Source organism: Otolemur garnettii, unplaced genomic scaffold (assembly GCF_000181295.1).
Source record: "Otolemur garnettii isolate 467f Iridium unplaced genomic scaffold, OtoGar3 scaffold00142, whole genome shotgun sequence".
Classification (NCBI taxonomy): Eukaryota; Metazoa; Chordata; class Mammalia; order Primates; family Galagidae; genus Otolemur; species Otolemur garnettii.
The window spans coordinates 3,227,538-3,237,958 of NW_003852537.1; the positions used below are offsets into that span (position 1 = coordinate 3,227,538).

Genomic DNA, 10,421 nt, shown 5'->3' on the forward strand with positions numbered 1-10,421 from the left:
GGATGGATCTGGACCTATGTGCAACACAGCTGTCTGTTGAGACAGGGTACCCCTTTCTCACTGCCATCAATACCCTTTATCCCAATGACTTGCCCATCACATTTTGTTACTTGGTAGATCTTTCATAGGTTCATTTGTCTTTGTTTTTTAGCCATTCCCTTTTAGGTGTTGGAACTGGGAAAATGGAAACCCAATTAAATTTTCCTCATAGTGCTGAACTTCAGTAATGAATTAATATTTATGTGTATGGTACATATGACCTGATATATAATAATGTCTCAATAACATATGTTTTATTAATACATTCTTATATTTGCTTTGATGTGTTTATTACCTTCATACTCTATAAGCAACTCTCTCTAGGAGACCTCACTCTAGCACAGACACTGGCTGAAACATGAAGACCTGAGAACCCAGCCAGTGGTAGTCACACTTCCTTAATTCTCATTTATTGGATTAGGTTATTTTTCAGAGTGTTGTGAACTTTCTCCAACAACCTTTGAGAGCTGAGCTACACTCTGAGCTTTTCCCTGTCTTTGCATATGCTGTTTCATATATCTAGAAAATCCACTGGTCCCTAGCTCTTTGAGGAACATGAACACAACCATCTCTGATACTAATTGTGAGATGGTGAGCAATATACTTAACCTTTAATCTGTAGGATGGGAGTACTAATTGTACTTAATTCATAGTAGGTACATTACTATCCACATAATTTAGGAGAGGTATGTGCGACAAATCAACCTCTCAGTGATTTTCAACAGGTGTGCTGCAAAAATTTTTAAAGATGATTAATTAAATCATTTTCAGAAGTTCAAAGCACTTCTTTTTTCTTTTGATCAACATAATTTAAGTGTGTTGTGGAAGTTTAAATATAGGTTCAAGTGTGCTGTGAGATTAAAAAGGTTGAAAACCACTGCTCTCAACTGTTAGCTAGTAGTATCTAGCTCCATCCACCATCCTTCTTATATGCTCCTAGGGACCATTTTTGTCCTGCCAAACAATTCAGGCCCAACCTCATTCAGGGCAGAGATCCTCTGAAGTGGGTGGCAGTGTTTTCATTGGTCTTTCCCTACTTTCATTGGTCTTCCTAAGCAGAAAGATTCTGTGGTGTGTGTGACTATATATCTATATGTATCTTCACTAACTCATCAAGAGGGGTTAGATATTTTCCTTCTCTCCTCTCCTCTTCTGCCCTTGCCCCTGTCCTTGAAACCTGCAGTGTTCTGAGAATGGACTTCTTGCACATGGCCTGATAAAGTTGCTGCAGCCACGGTAGGGCAGCAGAACCAAGTTTGGAAGAAAGACCTCTATATGCTCATAGGTGCAGGCAGAGGTCACCAAATACCACGGAAGGCCATAGGGGAAGATTCAGATTTTGGTAAGGGGGCAGAAGACAGGAGTAAGGGGAGAGCCTGAGATAGATCCTTTGGTGGGGTCCTGAAGACAGGCAAGCAGAGCAGATTAAAGGGCTTGTGACTGGCCCACTGGAATAACCTGAGTACCCTTTGGGTTGTAGGTGTAGTCTTGAGTTGCCTGGTACCTGGTCATGGCTTATCTATGGCAGGGGTAATATTGGCCTTTTTTGTGAGAGTTAGAGAATGACGTGTTTATGGGTATAAACTTCTGGGTTCATTGGTTTGCATAAGAAAGATATGCTCCTAGTTGAGTCTTTCGGTATGCTAAGTTATTGGCTAACCCCAGGAGGGGGAGTGTCTACCAGGCCAGCAAGCTTCATTATGTAGCAGATCATAAAATACATAAAAGAAAAACAATGTGATCAATACATACAGATTCTGTTCCTTTTATGCAGAAACTACCCCTGTCCCAGTCCCAGTTTTCCCTGACTTTCCATTTCTTTTTTTTTTAATTTTTAAAATTTAATACAACTCAAATCAGCATATCTGCTTCATTTCAGCTCCTTCACTGCCAAACTAGGGAGCAGAGACTGCTTCAGTTTCTGGGCCTTTTCTTTGTCTGTAATAAAAATAATATGGCACGCTTCACGAATTAGCATGTCATCCTTGCACAGGGGCCATGCTAATCTCTGTATTGTTCCAATTTTAGTATATGTGCTGCCAAAGTGAACACATATACTAAACAGCACTGACTTTCCTTTTTTTTTTTTTCCTTTGAGACAGAATCTATGTCGCCCTCAGTAGAGTGCTGTGACATCACAGTTCACAGCAACCTCAAACTCTTGAGCATAAGTGATTCTCTTGCCTCAGCCTCCCAAGTAGCTGGGACTACAGGCACCTGCCAGAGTACTCAGCTATTTTTTGTTGAAATTGTCATTGTTGTTTAGCTGACCTAGGCTGGGTCAGAACTCCCCAGCCTCGGTGTTTGTGGCTGGCACCATAACCACTGTGCTACAGGCGCCAAGCCTGAAGTTTAGAACACCATTTTATCACTCTTTGTGGACACAATTCAACACAATACTCCCCTCTCAGCCTCCTCACTTCCTCTGTCAGTGCCCTCCAATCAAAATTCTTAGCTAGGAGCTCACCTAGCTAAGCTCACAAGTTCAAGACCAGCCTGAGCTCACAAGTTCAAGACCAGCCTGAGCCAGAGCGAGATCCTGTCTCTAAAAATAGTTGGGCGTTGTGGTGGGCACCTGTAGTCTCAGCTACTTGGGAGGCTGAAGAGAATCACTTAAGCCCAAGAGTTTGAGGTTGCTGTGAGCTGTGATGCCACAGCACTCTACCCATGGTGACAAAGTGAGTCTCTGTCTCAAAAAAAAAAAAAATTCTTAGCTGGGTGTGGTGGTACATGCCTATAGTCTCAGCTATACTGGGGGCTGAGGCAGGGGGAATCACTTGAGCCCAGGAGTTCAAGGCTACAGTGAGCTCTGATATTGCCTCTGTATTCCAGCCTGGGTGATAGAATGAGACCAAGTATCTATAAAATCTATAAAAGGAATAAAAAGATATATACAAAAGTGATAATTTTCAGTGGAAGGAGCTGTAAGGAATTTCTCTGAAGTTATTAAATAGAAATTCAAACTAACACTCTGGTAGCCAGGTGTGGTGGCCAATGCCTGTAATCCTATACTCCTCAGGAGTTTGAGACCAGCCTAAGCAAAAGTGAGACCTGTCTCTACTAAAAATAGAAAAAAAGAAAAAACATAGCCAAGTGTGCTGGTGTACATAGGTAGTCCCAGCTATGCAGGAGGCTGGGGCAAGAGGTTTGATTTAGCCCAAGAGTTTGAGGTTGCTGTGTGCTATGATACCACAGCACTCTGCTCAGGGTAACAGAGTGAGACTCTTGGTCTCAAAAACAAAAAGAATCACTGTGAAAGAGTTTTGGGGCTTCTTATGATATATGGTTAGTTCTTAAAGTTGCTTTTTATTACTTGATAATATGCCTTACAGAACTTTCATGTTTATTAGATATAGAAGTTCCTTCTTTCTAGTTGATGTTTAGCATTTTATAGACCTTCAGTATCTAATACCATAGCTACCTACCAATTGTGGGTATCTGAATTACTTACTCAGCATCTGAAATGTGGTTAGTGCCCTGTGTTTCAATATTTTTGGTGTTTGAGTTAAATGAAATAATTATTAAAATTAATCTATCATTTTTTTTAATTACATAAGTAGCTTACATTATATATATATATATATATATATATATATTCTTTTTTTGAGACAGAGTTCACTCTGTTGCCCCGGGTAGTGTGCCATGGCATCATATCTCACAGCAACCTCAATTCTTAGGCTCGAGATACTCTTCCCTCAACCTTCCAAGTAGCTGGGTCTACAGGTGCCTACCACAACACTGGCTAGTTTTTCTTTTTCTTTTTTGAGACAGAGTCTGACTTTGTTGCCCTCGGTAGAGTGCTGTAGTATCAAAGTTCACAGCAACCTTAAACTCTGGGGCTTAAGCAATTCTCATGAACACTGGCTAGTTTTTCTATTTTTAGTAGAGAAGGGGTCTTGCTCTTGCTCAGGCTGGTTTTGAACTCCTGAGCTCAAGCAATCTACCTGCCTCAGCCTTTCAGAGTGCTAGAATTACAGGCATGAGCCACTGAGCCTGGCCTCATATTGTATTTCTATTGGACAGCACTGCTATAGGCTGCTTATTCAGGGGCACAAGTATTGGTAGGGGACCAGGAAAAAAATCAGAGATCCCAGGAAAGGTGGATCTGAATTTTTTGCAATGTTACACACCCCAGCCCCTTTTTCCTGATGTCCAGATTATTTTTTTAGACATACTCCATTGCCCTGGGTAGTAGCAGGGTGTGGTACCCATAATGTGGCATCATAGCTCACCACAACCTCAAGGAAGCTGAGGCAAGAGGTTTGCTTGAACACAAGAGTTTGAGGTTGCTGTGTGCTCACCACTTGGGCTCAAGCATCCTCTTGCCTCAGCCTCCTGAGTAGCTAGGACTATAGGTGCCCACCACAACACACAGCTAGTTTTCTATTTTTAATAAAGTTGAGTCTTAACAGACTCTAGACAAAGTCTTGCTATGTTGCCCAGGCTGGTCTTGAATTCCTCACTCTTGCTCAGGCTGATCATGAGTTCCTGAGCTCAGGCTAATCTACCAGATTCAGCCTCCCAAAGTATTAAGATTACAAGCCTGAGCCATGGCACCTGGCTGTGTGCAGTACCAGAATTCTTCTTTAGACAGAGTCTCACTTTGTCACACCCAAGCAATTTTCTTGCCTTAGCCTCCCAAGTAGCTGGGATTACGGGTGCCCACCACAAGGCCTGGCTATTTTTAGTGGTGGGGGTCTCAGTCTAGCTCAGGCTAGTCTCACACCTGTGAGCTCAGGCAATCCACCCGCCTCGGCCTCCCAGAGTGCTATGATTATAGGTGTGAACCACCATGCCTGGCCCTTATCCAGAATTCTTAACAGCTTTCTCCACTCATATCAATGGAACTGTGTATATTTCATGGTTCATTTAGTTATTTCTCTCTTAAAGGTATTTCAAATTTTCAGTTTTTTTTTTTTTTTTAGGAGACAGACTCTTTGTCACCCTTGGTAGATTGCTGTAACATCACAGCTCACAGCAACCTCCAGCTCTTGGGCTTAGGTGATTCTCTTGCCTCAGCCTCCTGAGTAGCTGTGACTATAAGTGTCTGCCACAACACCCGGCTATTTTTTGTTGCAGTTTGGCTGGGGCTGAATTTGAACTCACCACCCTTGGTATATGGGGCCAGTGCCCTACTCACAGAGGGCGCCCCCCCAATTTTTAGTATTGTTAAACAATGCTATAGTGAGGTCAGGAACGGTAGCTCATGCCTGTAATCAATCCTAGCACTCTGGGAGGCCAAAGCAGGTGGACTGCCTGAGCTCACAGGTTCCAGACCAGCCTGAGCCAGAGGGTCTCTAAAAATAGGTGGGCATTGTGATGGGGGCCTATATCCCAGCTACTTGGAAGGCTGAGGCAAGAGGATTACTTAAGCCCAAGAGTTTGAGATTGCTGTGAGCTATGACGCTACAGCACTCTACCAAGGGCCACAAAGTGAGACTTTGTCTCAAAAACAAAATAAGACAAAAAAAAAATGACATAGTGAACATATTCTAATCAGAATAACTTAAAGCTTACTGTCTAATATAGTAACCACATGTGGACATTTAAAGTTAAATTTTCTTTTTAGAGACAGAGTCTTGCTATGTTGCCCAGGCTGGTTTTGAATTCCTGGCCTTAAGCGATCATCCCTCCTCAGGGTCCCAAATATTGAACCACTGAGTTTGGCCTAAATTAGTGACAATTAAATAAAATTAAAAATGCAATTTCTCAGGCACATCAAACTACATTTCATGTGCTCATGTCTTGATTTTGATGTTAGAGACCAATTTTGACTGACAATTTGACTCTTTCTAAAATTCTGCTCCTTTTAAGTCTTGAGCATGTTCCTTAGGACTATCTGCCATCTGACTACATAGGACAGAACAGAGCCTAAGGAGGCTCTCTGGCTTTATGCTTTGCTTTATATGGGTGATTTACTGCCCAGAGCCCATCACTTTCCCCTTTAAAGCATCTGTGCCTACCCAATTTCACAGTTGTTTTTTTTTTCTGAGTCTCACTTTGTTACCCTTGTTAGAGTACTGTGGCATCATAGCTCACAGCAACCTCAAAGTCTTGGGCTTAAGAGTTTCTCTTGCCTCAGCCTCTCAAGTATCTGGGACTATAGGGCCCTGCCACAATGCCCAGCTATTTTTAGAGACAAAGTCTCACTCTGGCTCAGGCTTTTCTCCAACCTATGAGCTCAGGCAATCCACACACCTTAGCCTCCCAGTGTTAGGATTACAGGCATGAGCCACCACACCCGGCCTCAATTTCACGGTTCTATTCTTTTCTTTTCTTTTTTTTTTGAGACAGAGTCTCACTCTATTGCCCTCAGTAGAGTGCTGTGGCCGCACACAGCTCATAGCAACCTCCAACTCCTGGGCTTAGGCAATTCTCTTGCCTCAGCCTCCCAAGTAGCTGGGACTATAGCTCTTGCCACAAGGCCTGGCTTTTTGTTGCAGTTTGGCTGGGGCTGGGTTTGAACCCGCCACTCTTGGTATATGGGGCTGGTGCCCTACCCACTGAGCCACAGGCGCCACCAATTTTACAGTGCGTTTTTTTTTTTTTTTTTGAGACAGGAGGCTCAAGCTGTTCCCCTGGGTAGAGTGCTGTGGCATCACAGCTCACAGCAACTTCCAACTCCTGGGCTCAAGCGAGTCTCCTGCCTCAGCCTCCCGAGTAGCTGGGACCACAGGCACCTGCCACAACGCCTAGCTATTTTTTGGTTGCAGCCGTCATTGTTGTTTGGTGGGCCCAGGCTGGATTTGAACCCGCCACCTTTGGTGTATGTGGCTGGTGGCTTAGCCACTTGAGCCACAGGCGCTGAGCCCAATTTCACAGTTCTAATTACTACTTCCTTCACATCCTAGAATACCAGGAGTTTGAGTTAGTCAACATATCCCTTTCTACCCATATTTAGCACGAGTCCTCAGAGGAGGGAGCCTGACACAACTGCCCATCTGTTGCCTGGAATTCTATCTTTATATGCTGTTTCTTAGGACCATTCCTGGTATCCACTACCTTAAATCAGGCTACCCACAAGTGGGACTTGAGAATTCAGGTATGTGGGATGTCTTGAGTACTTTGGGGAGGAAGGTAATGAGAGGCCAGCAAAAGTTAAGCAAGGATTCAGTCTAGGTAGGAGAAGAGTCTCCCCTTCAGCTAAAAACAGTTCTCAGGAGAAGGGGCAGGTGTGAGTTATCAGAAGCTGAAATTCAAAGCAGTTGGGAGGGGATGAGCAGGGACTAAATAGAACCACAGGTTCCCTGTCCAGAAGTCCTCAGAAAACCTCATTTTTTCCTCTTTGACACCTATTGCTCTGTGATCTGTGATTGTTCAGGCTGGGGGGGGGGCACTTGGAGTCAACTGGCCTTTGGCATAAACAGTTTTGGTAAAGGAGACAAGCTACATAATTTCTGTAAGTCACACAGCCTATGAGAACAGAGGCAAAGTGAAAGTTCCAAACAGCATTCACTTTTTCTTTTTTTGAGACAGAGTGTTACTTTGTCACCCTTTAGAGTCCTATGGCATCACATCTCACAGTAATCGAACACTCCTGGCTGAAATGATTCTCTTTCCTCAGCCTCCCAAGTAACTGGGTCTACTGGGGTGTCATAATGCCTGGCCACTTTTAGAGATGGGGTCTTGCTCTGGCTCAGGGTAGTCTTGAACCTCTGAGCTCAGGCAATCCACCTGCCTCAGCATTCTAGAGTGTTAGGATTTCAGGTGTGAGCCACTTGCTTCGCCTAGCATTCACTTTGGATAAAACTCTAGTCTGGAGAAAAATAATTTTGTGAGTCTACTTTGCTTACCTTCTCAGCCAAAGACCCAGATGTTTGAAGGCAGGGGTTTTCAACATTCTTTGTAACTTCTCCATTATTATTTTTTTTTTTTTTTAGAGACAAGAGTCTCACTTTGTCACCCTCGGTAGAGTGCCATGGCATCACAGCTCACAGTAACCTCCAGCTCTTGGACTTAGGCGATTCTCTTGCCTCAGCCTCCTGAGTAGCTGGGACTACAGGTGCCCACCACAATGCCAAGCTATTTTTGGTTGCAGTTTGGCCGGGGCCAGGTTTGAACCCATCACCCTTGGTATTTGGGGCTGGCACCCTACTCACTCAGCCACATGCACTGCCCCCAACTTCTCAATTTTTTTCTGTTATTGTTGTCGTTGTTTAGCTGGCCTGGGCTAGGTTCAAACTCACCAGTCTTGGTGTATGTGGCTGGTGCTGTAACCCCTGTGCTACAGGCGCTGAGCCAGTAACTTCTCCATTTAGTCAGTTTGCCGGAGAAAGCAGTGCTCAAAGTCTAAAGGAAAAGGCCTCTGTTTGCTTAGATTGCATGGAGGAAGGTGGAGTGGGGAAGTGCAATTCCCCTTCTAAGTGCCTGATCTGAGTAGAGAACTCCAAGGGATGTTTGTTTGTTTGTTTTTAAATTCCTTTTCTTACCTGAGTTGCTCAGGTACTCTACTGAGGTTTTAGGGGCTGACTGAAAGGGCAGCTTGTCAAAAGTGTGAAATGCCAGCTACTTGGGAGGCTGAGGCAAGAGAATTGCTTGAGCTCAGGAGTTTGAGGTTGCTGTGAGCTATGATGCCTCTGTGTCATGGCAATCTACCAAGGGTGACAAAGTGAGACTCTGTCTCAAAAAAAAGAAAGTGTGAAATGGAAAATGAAATTAGAAGTCAAACTTCTAATGTGATTTCCAAAGGAAGCATTTTGAAATACCACAAAGTTCAGATGAATATTAAAGACTTTTCAGTTCCTTTGCATTTTGATTTATTCATTTGAAAGTCATTTGGAAAAGGCAAGCAAATTACTGAGTCCATTCCTATGGCTGTTCTGTTACTGCAAATCTCTTAACTGTTGAAAAGGCCTTTGGAGGTGAAATTCCACAACTATTCATCAGGAAGAAAGTTGCAATGTTAATCCTGAAAATGGGCACTGAATTTAGAAGGTCTGAATTCACCTTTCCCCTACTGTTTCCTGAATGTACTTCAGCATTCTGCTCCAAAATGCAACTCAGATATATATCACTTGGGTAATTTCTTTCCATACTAATAGTGACGTTAAGTGCTACCATAAGAGATAAATGCAGCTGGGCATGATGTCCAGTACCTATAGTTCCAGCTACTTAGGAAGCCAAGGCAGGAGGATCTTACGCCCAAGTGTTTGAGGCCAGCACGGACAACATAGCCAGCAAGTCCCCTACCCCCAAGATATATGCTCCCTGTAAAGGAAGTAATACGATTCTGACCGGGGACTCATGGAAGACTGCGTGGAAGAGAAGATATGAATAGGATTTCTTTTCAAGCACATAGGCGTGGGGTGGGTAGGCAGCTGAAGTTTATAAGTCTGTTATGGCTGGAACACATAAAAGAGGGAATGAAGCTTGGGGCTTTCAATGCCAGGCTACCGAGTTTAGACTTGAGGGCCAAGGAAGGAGTCGTCACACAACGTGACTTGTGCTTTCAAAAGATCACCTAGGTCACAGATTAGAGTAGAAAAGTGGCGCACCAGAAATAAGACTGGTGGAAGGGGCTTGGTGAGCGAAGAAAGGTTGACTGAGGAAGGTCAACACAACCTCTGGGTAGAGAAGGTGGACCTGACCAGGTGAAAGGGGTTATCTTGTGGGGAGGGAGAGAAGCAGGAAGAGAGGAAGACTCTGGTTTTTGCAGAAGGGTGCAGCGTCCTTAGTCAAAAGCAGGGAGGAGCAGGGTCACAGTGAAGATGGATGCGACGAATTAGTTCCAGGTTAGGCCTCGAGGTGGGGGCGTCCGATACGTGATTGTAAGTATGGAGCTGGCCCTCGGAGCAAGAAAAGAACTGGTCTAGCTGCTCACAAACTGTACAATGCTAGGATGTGAAGTGAAATCTTGTCGGGGTGGTGTGATCTACCTCTTTCTGGAGCCAAGTTTAAAATTCTCCCCTTCCTGTAACAGCGTGCGCATTTCATGGGCAGTCCAGCTTAAAGGCAGCGTCTACCAGGCCGAGGACGCGAGCCGTAGCCACAGAGGAGAAAGTGCACGAGGAGGAGATTTTCACCGAGCCAGGGCCGTTTGGGGATGGGGGATCAGAGTCTCAGTACTGCGGCTCCAGGTACCGCAACTACGAGAGCGCGTCCGGGCTCGGACGAAGGCTGAGGCGCAGGGACCACCGGAAGACGCGCGCCAGGAGCACGGATCGGAAGGAACCGGGTCTTTGGCTGGCGCCGCGCGCTCGTTCGCCAGCCAATCAGCGCGCTTCCTACCCCGGCCGGCCGGCGCTTTAGTGACGCGCAAGGCCAGGCTTTGCCCGCGGCCCTTTGGCGACCGCCCCTCCCGCTCTAGCCCGGCCCGTTAGCTGAGTACCGCGCCTCTTGTGCGACAGCCCCTGGGCGGCGGCGCGTGCGGTCGCGGCCCTGGC

The 10,421-nt window shown here is 45.1% G+C and overlaps 1 non-coding gene across 1 annotated transcript; it reads right to left on the bottom strand.

The window, feature by feature from the left end:
* Positions 1-1,987: 1,987 nt before the first annotated feature.
* On the bottom strand, positions 1,988-2,091 carry LOC111728177. Its single transcript, XR_002775555.1, has one exon. It is a non-coding gene; the product is annotated as a U6 spliceosomal RNA (small nuclear RNA).
* Positions 2,092-10,421: the final 8,330 nt, after the last annotated feature.